General features: G+C 38.4%; 1 protein-coding gene across 6 annotated transcripts in view; it reads left to right on the top strand.

Annotated features, from left to right (window-relative positions):
- The window catches only part of ZFYVE9 (zinc finger FYVE-type containing 9), a 200040-nt gene that overhangs the window by 68240 nt on the left and 116204 nt on the right, over positions 1–15596 (top strand). The window contains exon 1 of one of the 6 annotated variants that reach the window (XM_074221444.1): positions 8046–9879. The exons of the other annotated variants lie outside the window; for them this stretch is intronic. The gene's annotated coding sequence lies outside the window, so the exon portion shown is untranslated. Of the gene's footprint in view, positions 1–8045; positions 9880–15596 lie in introns of those variants that run through there. 6 annotated transcript variants of the gene reach the window in all.

The following is a 15596-nucleotide window of genomic DNA, read 5'->3' as shown; positions in this document are numbered from 1 at the left end:
ATGAAGTAAGTAGATTATTGTAGTAATCTAAGTTAAAGGTTGTAAGGGCTTAAATTAATTTAGGACTAATGGGAGTAGAGAGAATGGGCCATGTAGAGAGAAGGTTTGAAGGTAGAATGAGAAAATTTGGAGAATAGGAAGGAAACAAACACTATTAAATGCCTATTGCATGTTATGCATCATGGTAAGGGTCAGGGTTATGAATAAAAGAAAAAAAAGAAAGATTTTCGCTGCTCTCAAGGAACTTGGCATTCCAGCAGAGAAGACTGAATACAAAAGGGAATTGAAAAGGGGAGGGGATGGTTTTGAAATCCAGAAAGTCTGCAGCATTAAACAATAAGGCTAATGGAGGTGATGGAATTCCTGCTGGCCTATTTAAAATCCTAAAAGATAATGCTGAGAAAGAGCTGCACTCAATGTGCCAACCAGTTTAGAGCACTCTGCAGTGGCCACTGGGTTGGAGAAGATCAGTTTATGTCCCAGCCCTAAAGAACGGCAAGATATGTTCCAATAACCAAATAGTTGTGCTCATGTCACACGCCAGCAAGGTTATGATTAAGATTTTGTAAGATTTAGGCTTCAGCATTATGGGAACCAAGAATCAACAGAAGAGCAGGCAGAGGAACTAGAGACCAAATTGCCAGCATTCGCTGGATTATGGAGAAAGCAGGGTAATCCAGAAAAAAAATCTACTTTTGCTTCATTGCCTTTGACTGTGTGCATCACAACAAAATATGGCAAGTCCTTAAAGAGATGGGAGTAACAGGTAATCTTGCTTACTTGATTTTGAGAAACCAGTATGTGGATCAAAAAGCAACAATTAGAACTGAATATGGAACAACTGTTCTGTTTTAAGATTGGAAAAGAAGTACAACAAGGCTATATATTGTCACCTTATTTATTTAACTTAATGTGCAGCTCAGTGAATAGAGCACTGGCCCTGCAGTCAGGAGGACCCAAGTTGCCTCAGACACTAAATAATTACCTAGTTGTATGACCTTGAGCAAGTCACTTAATCCTGATTACCTTACATCTAGTGCCATCTCTAGTAATCCTGAACATTAGATCTAAATAGCCTTGGAGGAGAAAGAGAGAGACTAGTGACTTAGCACAATAGCCCCTGACTCAGATTCAATTCATGTGTTTGTCATGGCATCACTTCCCTGATGTTCACTGTCTTCTTTGAGAACGAAGGACAAATATCATTATCATGATTCAGTATACATCATTCAAAACTCCAGACTGTCTAATCAAAAAGCTTGAATTGGAAGTCTTTTTTGGGGGGTCAGAATTATCTTAATAACTACTATAAGTAATACTGAATAAATCTAAAAGAAAATTATGAATAGTATATTAAATTATCCAGGGGTTTCACAATACTTTTTTTGTTGTTATTGAAGGAACTTGAGGAATTAAACTTGTAGGGAACTACTGAAAATGCATAAGCAAGCTTCTAGTACCTAGGGATTATGTGGACAAGAAGAGAAACACAGAATGAGAAGTGAATGTGTTGTAATCACAGAAACATTAAGATGTTGAGTATAAAGTCTTAAGTCTATAGTACTGTAAGGTCTAGAAAACATGTTCTTCATAAAAATCTTGTGTAGAGGTAGATTGTAGGTCTTACATTTTATGAATGATAAAAGAGACACTCAAATTAAGTGATTACTCAAGGTCACACAGCAAATAAGTGGTACCACAAGATTAGAATTTAAATCCTCTGGCTCCACATTAATCATCTTCCCCTACATATGTGCCATTTTAGGAATAGAAATGTTCAAATTTTAGATACTGGGTCAGCTAAAAAGTTGGAAGAGTAAAAAGTTTTATCCTATTCTACTGTAGCAAGAAAGATCCTGAGAATCTGACAATTGAAGAACTCTTCCAGAGTGGGTTTGGTATATGGACTAGAGGCTATCTGAGGTTGTGTCAGTTGGATTTAAGTGAAGCAGAGTTGCATCAAGTCACCAGCCTCACTCTTTTCCAGAGTCATTGAAGACCAATGTCAGGGCAAAAAGTCAGGGCAACGTGGCAATGACCTGGGATGTAGTGGTAGACCTTGGCGTCTTTGATATCTGCCCAAGCTCTAGGGGCTCCACAGCACCTGCTTCAGTTGCCTTCATGGCTATTGGAACAAATTGTTTTCAGCCTCCCATTCCCCCAGGGGAAGTCTTCACATGCCTGAGATAGATATCTCTTAAACTCACCAATAGTTATGTGGCCCATCCTCAACCTGGTTTGGCTGATCTGCTGAGACAGTTTTACTGGGATGTGGCCACTGGGCATGCTACAACTTCTTGGAGCCACAGGTGAGACTTGGATGAATTAGGTAGATACCAATAGTAGATAAACCAGTCCTGAAAAGTGTTGAGGAAATCCTTATAGCAGAGGTGCTATAAGGAACATCTTGGGCTATTTACTGAGCTAAGAGAAGAGTATGGCAACAATTGGGTTCAGTGAAAAGAATTGAATTTGGAATCAGAGGACCTGGACTTCAGCACTGGCCGCTTGCACTCATTTTGGGCAAGTCATTTTCTCTCTTGACACCTGAATTTCTCTGTGAACTGAGAGGATTGAACTAACAATAGGCAAACCTTTATTAAGCACACACTATGTGTCATTCCCTATGCTCTTGGAAGAATAATTTCTAATCCAGCTTCACAAACTTACTAGCAGGGTAACTCTGGACCAGACACTTGACCTCTCATCTCATTTCTTCATCTGTGAAATGGGTCTAATAACTTCTGTGGCACAGGGATTTTGTGGGACTCAAATAAGGGATGCAAAGCACTTTACAAAATTTAAAACACTTTGTCACTGGAAGTTTGACAGTTGGTGTTGATGGTAGTGGGATGCTCTACAAGAATTTCTCCTTTTTTCCCATGGCTCTGGTGGTTGCGTGGAAGAAAGATCAATGATTTGGGGTTCAAGGTTGTCTTCAGTGGGGTTTGAGAAAAGGAGATGGTCAGGATTGTGGCAGTGTGTTAACCTAGCTTTTGTCTCTTTTTGTGTGGCTTAGGATGTAAAGAGCAAGAAAGAGACAGACAGACACTTACCTATAGCATCCCCTGATTCCCCCCCTCTCAGCCAAGAACCTTGGTTCATATTTTATTGAAAAAATTGAGGCCAATCATCAAGAGTTCCCTCCCCCCCATATCACCAGATGCCTTTTACTACCATCTCTTCCCTTACCCCTGCCTCACATGAAGAAATGTCCTTTCTTATTGCCAAGACTAACCTTTCTACCTCCTTAAGCGATCTTATTTTATCCCATCTTTTCCAGAAGATTGCCCCTTTCTCATCCCCACTCTGATTTATCTTGAATCTTTCCCTCTCTATTGATTTCTTCTCTATTACAAAGAAACATCCTTGTATCAATTCTTATTTTATGCATCTATCTCTGTCTCCTGTTATTTTTCCATATCTTTTCTTTATCTGCTCTCACTTTTGTCTTATCTTTAAATTCTGACCACATTATTCAACCAAAACTGCTCTCTCCAAAGTTAACTCTTTCTTGCTAAATCTGATGGTCTTTTCCAGTCCTTCTTGACCTTTCTGCAGCCTTTGATACTCTTTTTTTATTCTCTTCTCCTTGACAATTTCTGCTCTCCTGGATTTCCTCCTATGTATCTCTCTGCTCCTTTATATTCTCCTTTGCTGAATTTTCAAGGTCATGCTCATTTGCTAATTGTGGGTGTCCCATAGGGATCTGCCTTGTACCTTCTCTTCTCCTTCTATATGGTTTCTCTTGGTGGTCTCATCAGCTTCCATCAGTTCAGTTGTCATTTCTATGCTGATGATTCTTTGATATACTCTTCAAGCACTAATCTCACTATTTTTTTTTTAGTTTTGAACAATCACTTTTTAAAATTTATTTTTATTCTCATTTTGTACAAATTTTTTTTTACATTAATAAAATATTCTTGTTTACAAGTAAACGAAATACCCCTCCTCCCCCATGAATATAGATAGATTTGTTTGGGCAAAAAAAGTAAAGGGGAGATAAAAAATTAAAATAAAAAATAATAATAGTAATAATTGTAGGTATAGCCAGGTGGCACAATGGATGAAGCACCAGCCCTGGAGCCATGAGCACCCAAGTCCATATCCAACCTCGTAAACCCAACAATCACCCAGCTGTGTGACATGCAAGCCACCCAATCCCCACTGCCCTGCAAAAACCAAAAAAAAGAAAGAAAAAAAAGACCCCAAATAAAATAAAGTAGTAATAATAGTAGGGGTGGCTGGGTGGCAGACGGAGCATTGGCCCTTGAGCCAGGAGCACCTGGGTCCAAATACGGCCCCAGACACCCAAAGATTACCCCGCTATGTGGCCCCAGGCAGGCCATCCAGCCCCACTTACCCTGAACCCTCCCCCAAATAATAATAACAAAAAATGTGCTTGAGTCTTTGTTCCAACACCAACACCTCTGTCATGGGTGGATCTCATTCTTTATGATAAGTCCATCACAAAAGTTATTTCCATATTTTTCCACCGTTGCCATTACTGATGGCAATTCCCTCCTTTCTTATTTCTCCACTACCATGTACTCTATTTTCTCTCTCCTTTCACTCTGACTCTGCTGTAGGGTCGCTGAGTGGCACAGCAGACAGATCCCTGGTCCTGGGGCCAAGAAGCCCTGAGCCCCCATACCACCCCTTAGGCCCAGAATCCACTTGGCCCTGTGGTCCTGGGCAGGCCTTCCACTCCCAGCCCCTTGCAAGAAGTAAGAAAGAAAATGTGTTATATCTGGCCACTCTCCCCCCATGGTCCATCCTCTCCTCCTTTATTCACATCCCCATCCCTTCCCCCTGCTCCCCCCTCCTTCTTACTCTAGATGTCTATACCCCATTGAGTATATTTGCTGTTTCCTCTCCTAGCCATCTCTGATGAGAGCAAAGTTTCCCTCATTCCCCCTTGCCTCCCCACTTCCATATCATTGCAATAGCTCATTGTAATAAAAAAAAGTCTTATGTGAAATATCTTGGACTATTCCCCCTCTCCTTTTTCTTTCTCCCATTCCATTTCCCTTTTTTTCTATTGACTCCAATTTTACACCATATTTTATCTTCGAATTCAGCTTTCTCCTGTGCTTCAACTATAAAAGCTCTCTCTACCTGCTCTATTAACTGAGAAGGTTCATATGAGTATTATCAGTGCCATTTTTCTATGCAGGAATACATGCAGTTCATCCTCATTAAGTCCCTCATATTTCCCCCCTCTCCTCCAATCTCCGTGCTTCACCTGAATCCTGTATCTGAAGATCAAACCTTCTGTTCAGCTCTGGCCATTCCAAAAGGAACATTTGAAACTCCCCTGGTTCATTGAAAGTCCATCTTTTTCCCTGGAAGAGGACATTCAGCCTTGCTGGGTAGTTCATTCTGAGCTCTCTTGCCTTCCGGTATATTGTATTCCAAGCCCTACGAGCTTCCAATGTAGTTGCTGCTAAGTCCTGTGTGATCCTGACTGCAGCTCCATGATATTTGAACTGTGTCCTTCTGGCTGCTTGTAATATTTTCTCTTTGACTTGGGAGTTCTGGAACTTGGCTATAATATTCCTAGGGGTTGGTTTTTGGGGATCTCTTTCTCTGGGGGATTGGTGGATTCTCTCCATTTCTATTTTGCCCTCTGCTTCTAGAATATCAGGGCAATTTTCCTGTAGTAATTCTTTGAAAATGATGTCAAGGCTCTTTTCCTGATCGTGACTTTCAGGTATTCCAATAATTTTTATATTATCTTTCCTAAGTCTGTTTTCTATATCAGTTGTTTTTTCAATGAGATATTTCACATTTTCTTCTAATTTTTCATTTTTTTTGTTTTAAAATATTGATTCCTGATTTCTGGTAAATTCATCAATCTCCCTGAATTCTATTCTTTGTCTGAAGGATTTGTTTCCTCAGAGAGTTTTCTTATCTCTTTTTCCATCTGGCCAATTTTGCTTTTTAAAGCATTCTTCTCCTCAATAACTTTTTGAACTGTTTTATCCATTTGACCTAAGCTGATTTTTAGCATGCTATTTTCTTCAGCATTTTTTTGGATTTCCTTGACTAAGCTGCTGACTTCATTTTCATGTTTTTCCTGCATCTCTCTTCTTTCTTTTCCCAGTTTTTCTTCCAACTCCCTCATTTGATTTTCAAAGTCTTTTTTGAGCTCTGTCATAGCCTGAGCCCAATTTCTGTTTTTCTTGGAGTCTTTAGATGCAGGAGCTTGTGCTTCCTCATCTTCAGACTGAGTATTTTGGTCCTTCTTGGGTTCATTTGCAAAATATTTCTCAATAGTCTTCTTTTTGTTTCTCTGCTTGCTCATTTTCCCAGCCTGGGCCTGGTTTGGGGTGTTTCTTGAGCTTTTGGGACACTCCCACAAGGGTCTCAGTGTGTGAGGTTCTGTCCTCCCTCCTGGTCTGTGAATGACCATAAGTGCCCCTCTCTGCCATGGGGCTGAGGTGGGGGAGGCCCTGCTGTTCTATGGGGGGGCCTAGACTGCTATCAGGATCTGAATGTGTTCTGAGCCCCAGAGTCCTGTTCCAGGGGCAGAGGACTGAGCTCAGCAGTCTCTCTCTTCACTCCCCTCCCTCAGCTCAATGGGCTCATGCCCTGGGGCCTCCTGCTTACCAGCTCCGCCCGCTTCTTTTTCCTGGATCAGGGCTGGGGAAAGACCATGCTGCTCGCTGTGTGCCAGGCTCGCTCTGGCAGAGGTCCCCTGCTGTTCCCCCACTTTGTGCCCAGTGCTCCTCGGGGTGCAGCTCAGGAGACTCCCCCGCTGCTGTGAGCTGAGACTGCCAGCGTCCTGGGGCTGCCTCCGGTGGCTGAAGTTCTTTCGCTCTGGCGGGCCGCCCCTGAGATCCCGGGAGCAGAGCCTTTCTGCTCTTTTCCAGGTTACCTTGAGTAGGAGAGCTGACTCACTGGGACCCTTTGTGGGTTCTGTCTCTCGAAAGTTTAGTTAGAGTCCTTAGCTGATGAATTTTATCAGAGAGCTCCTAAGACAGGATCCCTTCTTGTAGTCATCTTGGCTCCGCCCACTAATCTCACTATTGACCCTTGGTCTTCCATTTCTATCTTGAACTTGATATCCTCTAGTCATATTTTTTAAAAATTTAATTTAACTTTTGACCATAGATTAACTTTCTCTCCCTTGCTTTCCTCCTTCATATCCCCAATAACATTGATAAAGCAAGAAAAACAAAAACTTTGTTACAAGCATGCATAGTCGAGCAGAACAAAATTTCATATTGGATATTTCTTAAAAAAAAAGTCTTAATCTGTGTTTAGTGTTCAGTGCCTCTCTTTCAGGAGGTGGGTAGCATGTTTCATCATTAGTTTTCAGGAATTGTGTTTAACTCTTTGTGTTAATTAGAATTCTCAAATTTTCTTTTTAAGTTTTTAAAAGTATTTTATTTTTCTTCCCAATTACATGTAAAAATATTTTTTAACATTATATTTAAAAGTTTTGAATTCCAAATACTTTCTCTCCCTCCCTGACACATGAAGTAATTTTTGATATATGATACATATTTAATCATCTAAAACATTACCATATTAGTTTGTGCAAGAAAATTAAAACAAAAAAGAAAGAAAATAGTATGCTTTAATCTATATTCAGATTATATCAATTCTTTCTCTGTGGGTGGATAACTAGTTTTTCCATCATGTTCTCTAGATCTTTTTTGGTCCTAAATTCTGACTTTATCCACAGAGCTGATGGGTAAACTATTTCTTGGTCTCTTAATTTGTATATGGTATCTCCCTTTATGTGTAAATCATCTACCCATTTTGACCTTATCTTGGTGTAGGGTGTAAACTGTTCTATAGTGTTCTTAACAGACCTTCATCATTCAACGCAAAAGCCATTGACTGGTTACCTCAAGTTGAATCCAATCTGTCTCTAGGTGAAGTTCCAAAGATGAGATTTTGTGCCATTAGACTCCTTTCATGTGGCAGAGCACCTGGTGCTGATTCTATTCTGATCTACAGGGTGGGGGGGGGGGTCCATTGCTCATCCAAAAACTGACTGAAAATTTCCAGGTTATATGTCTTAAAGAGGTTATCCCTCAAGAATTCAAGAATGCCTCCATCTCTATAAAGGTAAAGGAGTGACATTCACAGGGGTGTTACTCTCTTACTCTTTGCTGGTATGATTTTTGCTAGAATCCTTCTCAGTAGGCTGATTCTTCCCCTGGAAGATGGTCCCCTCCCTGAGAGCCAGTGGGGCTTCAGAAAGGGTCAAGAAACAGTCGATATGGTGTTTGCCCAACAACTCCAGGAGAAATACCAGGAGAGGGATGGCTAGGTGGCGCAGTGGATAAAGCACCGTCCCTGGAGTCAGGAGTACCTGGGTTCAAATCCGGTCTCAGACACTTAATAATTACCTAGCTGTGTGGCCTTGGGCAAGCCACTTAACCCCATTTCCCTTGCAAAAAATAAAAAATAAAAAAAAATTGAAATACCAGGAGCAGAACAGAGGTTACATTTATAGATCTGACCAAGGCCTTTGATACCATCAGTCATGAGGGTTTATGGAAAATTATGTCAATATCTGGTTGCCTGGAGAATTTCATCTGATTTGTATATCAGTTCCATGATGGGTGCTTGCCCAGGTTCTCTATGGTAGATGACGCTCTTGAGACTTCCCAGTCACCAGTGGAGTGAAACACAGCTGTATCCTTACTCCCATGTTTTATAGCATGACATTTTCAACCGTGTTATCAAACACCTTCACTAAGGATGAACATGGCCTCAAGGTCAGTTACTACATTGATGGTAAATTCTTCAACTTGAAAAGTCTACAAGCCAAGACCAGTGTTGAGGGAGTGTTGGTTCATGGTCTTCTGTTTGCAGATGATTCTCAATGTAGTCTCTGAAGCTGAGAGGCAGGAAGTATGGATCAGTTCTCTGCTACTTGTGCTCATTTTGGTCTAACAAATAACACCAAGAAAACACAGGTGTTCCATCAGTCAGCACCACACTATCTATATGTGGAACCATTAATTACAACAAATGGAGAAGTGTTGAAGATTATGGACAAGTTCACTTCCCTTGACAATGTCCTTTCCAGGGTGGTTCACATTGACAACAAGGTTGACACTCACATTGCCAGAGCTAGCTTAGTATTTGGGAGGCTCTGGAAGAAAATATAGAAGAGATATTAGACTGACCACCCAACTGAAGATCTACAGAGCTGTTGTGCTGACCTCATTCCTTTATACCTGTGAAACCTGGACAATCTACCAGTGCCATGTCAGGAAACGGAATCATTTCCATTTAAATTGTCTTAGGAAGATTCTGAAGATCTCTTGGCAGGAGATGATACCGGACACTTAGGTCTTTATTTTTTTAATTTTTTAAAAGATTTTATTTATTTTGAGTTTTACAATTTTCCCCCCAAATCTTACTTCCTTCCACCCACCCCCCACAGAAGGCAATCTGCCAGTTTTTACATTGTTTCCATGGTATACATTGATCCAAATTGAATATGATGAGAAAGAAATCATATCCTTAAGGAAGAAACATAAAGTATAAGAGATAACAACACTGAGGTCTTTCTTGAACTAAACTGCCTAGCATTCCAACATTACCACAGAGAGTACAACTATGATGGGCAGGACATGTTGTTAGAATGCCAGATGTATGCTTGCCAAAAAGACTATTTTATGGAGAATTCACACAGGGCAGTGCTCCCGGGGAGGGGAGTGTCAGAAGAAGCGAAATGGAGACACCCTGAAGACCTCATCGAAGAACTTGAGAATTGACTGAATATCATGGGAGACTCTGGCATACAGCATGGGAGACTCTGGCACCCAGCATGGTGTGCCCTCATCAGAGAGGGGGCTGCACTCTATGAGGAAGGCAGAATAGGAGCAGCTCAAAGGAAACATGACATCCGTAAGTTTAGAGGACCCACCCCAGTGTGTTCACTGTGCACTTGGACTATTTGTGCCTGACTTGTAGAGCATTCCGAGCTCGAATTGGTCTGAACAGCCACAGTCAGACACATTGTAATTTGTCTCAAACATAATGATGCCATTTTGGTCTTCTTTGATAATGAATGATGAGAACCAACCATTTTGTATCCTGCAAACTTACTAAATTTAAAAGAATTTTTAGTTGATTTAGTTGATTCTCTACAATTGTCTAATAAACCATCTACAAAGAGTGATAGTTTTGTTTGCTCATTGCCTGTTCTAATTTCTTCAGTTTCTTTTTCTTCTCTTTATAGCTAGGATTTCTATTTGTAATACTATTTTATTTTACTCCAATAACATGTTAAAATAATTTCTGCTTGTCTTTCTTATAGCACAGTAACATTCCATCACAGTCATATTTAGCCATTCCCAATTGATAGAAATCTTCTCAATTTCCAATTCTTTGCCACCATAAAAAAGAAGCTGGAGATGGTTTTCTAACTGGTTTCTAGATGGTTTTAAATATTGGGTTGGTTTATAGCTTTTCGTTATTTTATATAATGATTATTGAAGGTTTTAGATAAATATTATTTATCATTTTAAGGTTAGCCCTATTTATTCCTGTATTCTCTGGTGCTTTTATTAGGAATAGATTTTGTATTTTATCAGAAGTTTTTTTTTAATCCATTGAGATAGTCATATGGTTTTTGTTGGTTTTGTTATTGATAAGGTAAATTATTCTGATAGTTTTCCTAATATTGAATCAGCCCTACATTTCTGGTATAAATCCTACCTGGTCATAGTGAATAATCCTTGTGATATATTGCTGTAATCTCCTTGCTAGTATTTTATTTAAAATTTTGGAATTAGTATTTGTTGTTGAAATTGGTCTATAGTTTTCTGTTATCATTTAAATTTTGTTTTGTTCTAATCAATCAAATATGCCTTCTCACCCTCTGGTCCCAGCTACCCCTCTCATTGAGAACTCAAGAAAAACAAAACCCATAGCCATATATAATTAAGTAAAACAAATTTCCTCATTGGCTCTCTCCTAAAAAAATATTTATCTCATTCCTCATTTTGAGATCTTCATGTTTTTCAGGCAGTGGATTAGTCCTTCATATTCCTGGAGAGTCATTATGCTGACAAAAGTTTAGCACAACAGTATTCCATTACATATATGTATGTACCTTACCTTGTTCAGCCATTCCCTAGATGATGAACACCCCCTCAACATTTCCATTCTTTGACATCTCAGAAAGAACTACAAATGTTTTTGTATAACCTTAGAATTTATTTAGGTCTGATCTCTCTCAATCTACCCTCCTTCTGGTTCTTCCATTTCCCTTTTCTTTTCATTCCGTTTTGTTGAAGGGTAAAATGTATATCTACTCAACTCATGTGTGTGTGTGTGTTTGTGTTTGTGTGTGTGTGTGTATTCTTCCTTCAGATGACACTGAGGTTCATGTATCAGCTATTCTCCCTATTCCCTCTTCTTGCTTTTATAATTATGTAATATTAGTAAAGTGCTTAGCACAAAGTAGATATATTTGTAGATATATAATATATTTAATTTAAATATAAAATATAAATATATATAACCTATTATTATTGCTGTTAGTAGTATTTATTTGTACATCTTCATTTTATGAGATTATTTCTCTAATCTTATTTTCCTCTCCTCCCCAACTCTATTCCTCTTTCCCTGTTTTTACATTACTTTTTTTTAAGATATCAAGACCTAACAGAACTATTCCCAGGTCTTTTCTAATTGGGCTCCCTCTAGTAAGCCACCATGATGATAGGATTATAGGGGACATGTGCATCATTTTCCCCATTGAAATGTAGTCAGTTTATTCTTGTTTAGTCCTTTATCATTTTCCCAGTCCTGTATGTCTTTCTTTGTTTCTCTTGATCCTGTGTTAGATATTCAGATTTCTATGTAGTTGTAGTCTTTTTATCAGAAATGTTTGGAAGTCTTCTAATTCATTAAAAATCCATAGGATTAGTTTTGGTGTGCAAATTATTCTTGACTGGAAACCCATATCCTTTATCTTGTATGATCCTTACTAGACTCTTTGGTACTTGAATTCTTTCTTTCTGGCCCTTCGTAGTACTGTTTTTTTGACCTGGAAGTTCAGAATTTAGACTGATGTGGAATTTTTCATTGTGATGCTTCACTTGGGAGGTTACCAGTAGATTCTTTAAATTTCTACTCCGCCCCCCTTGTTCTAGAAAATTTAGGCCCTTTTCTTTTAAGATTTCTTAAAATTTGATACTTGGGTCCTTCGTTTGGTCCAGAATTTTCAAGTCCAATTATTCTTTTTTCCTTCAATTTTTGTATTTTATTTTATTTAATTTTCCTCCTGGTAATATGCAAAAACACATTTCAACATTCAGTTTAAAAACTTTGAGTTCTGAACTCTCTCCTTTCCTCTCACTTCATGCTCCTTCACTGAGGAAGCAAGTTATTTGATATAGGTTAAAAATGTGTAGTCATGAAAAATAAGAGAAATCTCACCAAAAAAAAAGTATGCTTCAGTCTTTACTCAGATACCATCAACTCTGTTTTTGGGATAGATAATATTCTTTATCCTAAGTCCTTCAGAGTTCTCTTGGGTCACAGTGTTGCTGAGAAAACATAAGTCATTCATAGTTGATCAGCCTACAACATTGCTGTTACTATGTATATAGTACATTTCCCATTGCATCTGTTTGTGTGCTTTTTTTTACTGAGAGTATCCTGTTCATCATTTCTTATAACAGACTAACATCTCATCATAATCACATACTGTAATTTGTTTAGCCATTTCCTAACTTATGGACATCCCCTCATTCTCTAGTTCCCTGCTACCAGAGAAGAGCTGCTATAAATATCCTTATACATATAGGTCCTTTTTCTTCCTATTTGTCATCTCTTGGAATATAGAGCTGGTAGAGTGGCATTACTATGCCAGAGGATAGTCAGGATTCTATAGCCTTTAGGCATAGTTTCAAATTTTTGCTGTAATATATTTTTTTTAAATATCTATGCTTTTTTTAGAGTTTGTTTTAATACGTTTCCAGTGGAATAATTGGCTTCTGTTTAGTCTTATTTGAATGTTTAGGGAATTTGTTGTTTGGACAAGGTTCTTTCTCTTTTGTGCCAAGCTGTTAATTTCTGTTCCAGTTCTTTATTCCATAACTTTCATTTCTTTTCCATCTTTTTAAGTGCTTATTCTGTTAAAAATGTTTTTTAAACTCTTAAAAAAAACCAGCTCTTGCTTCATCTTAGAAGTTCCAGTTGAATTTGTGCCCAAACTTTGTCTTTTTCCCCAGTACTGCTTGTAGGTGCTTTGGAGTCATTCGTCATCTAAGTTAGCAGATCAGAATTTAGTTTGGTTTGTGTTTTTTTGACCTGTTCTTCCAACCTGTTAAATGATTTTGAACTTGATGTTGGGATTGGGCTTGGCAGCCCTTTTAGAGGTCACGGCTGGGGAGGACTTTTTTCCCTGTCTTCTTGGAGGTCTTGAGTGTGGTGGTGTTCTGGGATCTCAGTCATAGGACCTGCAAGCTGATCCAGAATAGTCTGGTTGTTGCTTTGCTTCCTCTCCCACCTGTGGTCAAGAGTTGTTGAGCACTTCCATCCCTGGCCCACTGGAAAGCTCTGTTGGCTCAGAGAGGCAGACTTGTGGACGCTTCTTTTGAGCTCGGAAGTAAGATCCTGGTCTGAACCACGCTGCTGTTGCTACTGCTGCTTGTGTCAAAACTTGCTTCTTTGACTAATATGTAAACTTGTTAAATCTATATGTACAACTTTTACTAGGCTCTTCACCACTGAGGGGAGGACTTGGGATGGGAGGGTATTAGAAAAATGTGTAATTTATAAATATGCAAGTGGATGAATGCTGAAATGTAGATGGAAAAAGACAAAGAAAAGAAAGAAAATAAAATTTAAAAAACCTGCTTCTTTTTCCATATACCACTTGGGGACTACATCTTTGTTAGCAGAGCTCTTCCCTCCACTCTGGATCTGTGACCTTAGACTGGGGGAGGCAGCTGTTCCCATTGCAATGCCCCTACTCCTGTGTGGATCTGAGCGTGCTCTCAGTCTAAGACACCCCCCACCCCTTGCTCTGGTGCCCAGGTACCCTAGTCCTTGGGTGCTGGAGTATTCCACCAATTTTCAGTAACTAAAGGCTTCTCTGTCTCCCTTTGTTAAGATGCTCTGGGAAAGAATTCATTATCTTTTTTTTGGATTTTCCTCTGGGGATTCAGTCTGGTGGCTTTTCTAGATCTGTTAGGAAGAGTTTGTGGAGAAATCATTGGGCTGCTTTCTATTACTCTACCATCTTGGCTCCTCATTCCTTCCTGACTGGAGAATGACTAAACAAATTGTGGTTTTTAAATATAATGGAATGTTCCTGTACTGATGCCTGGTGAAGTAAGCAGAATCAAGAAAACATTCATGACTATAAGAACACTATAAAAGGAAAGAATTAGACTAGTAATTTCTTTTCTCTTCTTAAAAATCATTAACCAAAGATTTATCTATTTTATTGGAAATAGAGTATCTATATAGACCTATTTTAGAAAAAGAAATTAAACAGGTTATAAATGAGCTTCCTAAGAAAAAAGCATCAGGAACAGATGAATTTATAAGTGAATTCCATCAAACATTTAAAGACCAACTAATTTCAAACTTGAACAAAAGGGGAGGGTGACAGCTAAGTGGCATAGTGGATAAAGCACCAGCCCTGGAGTCAGGAGGACCTGAGTTCAAATCCAGCCTTAGACACTTGATACTTAGCTATATGACCTGGGGCAAGTCACTTAACCCCATTGCCTTGCAAAAAAAAGAAAGGGAGTCCTACCAATCTCCTTTTATGAGACAGGTATGATACCGATACTTGCACCAGGAAGAATAAGAACAGATAAAGAAAATAGGCCAATTTTATTAATGAATGTGTATGTAAAAATCCTAAATAAAATATTAGCTAAAAGATTACAACAATACATTACAAAGATTATGACTCAGTGGGATTTATACCAGGATTGCAGGGGTGGTTTAGCATAAGGAAACTTATTAATATAATTTGTTACATCAGTAATAAAAGTAATAAAATTTCTATGAATCTTTCACTAGATGCAGAAATAATTATTGATAAAAAACCACATTCATTTCTATTAAAAATCTAAGTATAAATGAACTTTTTTCTTAAATTGATAAAAAGCATTTACCTAATATTATCAGCAAGCATGTTTTTTAATAGGAATAAGCTAGAAACCTTCTCAGTGAGGCATATGAAACATGGATGCCCACCATCACCAATATCATTACCTAACTTTGTGGCCTTGGGCAAACCACTTAACCCCATTGCCTTGCAAAAACCTAAAAAATTAAAAAAATTAAAAAAATAAAATAGCTCTATACAGAATAACATACCTCAGACTACACCTGTCAAAACAAACCCAGGACCATTATAAACAAAATTATAAAAAAAAGTATACAAATAAAATCAGATTTAAATAATTGGAGAAAAATTAATTATTCATAGTAGGAAGGGCGAATGTAATAAAAATGACAACTTAACCTAAATAATTTATATTTGATGCCATCCCAATTAAATTACAAAAAATGATTTTATTGAGTTATAAAAACAACAAAATTCATTTGGAAGAACAAAAGGTCAAGAATATCAAAGGAAATAATAGGAA

The sequence above is a fragment of the Macrotis lagotis genome, chromosome 2 (assembly GCF_037893015.1).
Source record: "Macrotis lagotis isolate mMagLag1 chromosome 2, bilby.v1.9.chrom.fasta, whole genome shotgun sequence".
Taxonomy (NCBI): domain Eukaryota; kingdom Metazoa; phylum Chordata; class Mammalia; order Peramelemorphia; family Peramelidae; genus Macrotis; species Macrotis lagotis.
Note: the sequence above shows the minus strand (reverse complement) of the source record. Positions and strands in the feature narration are given on the sequence as shown.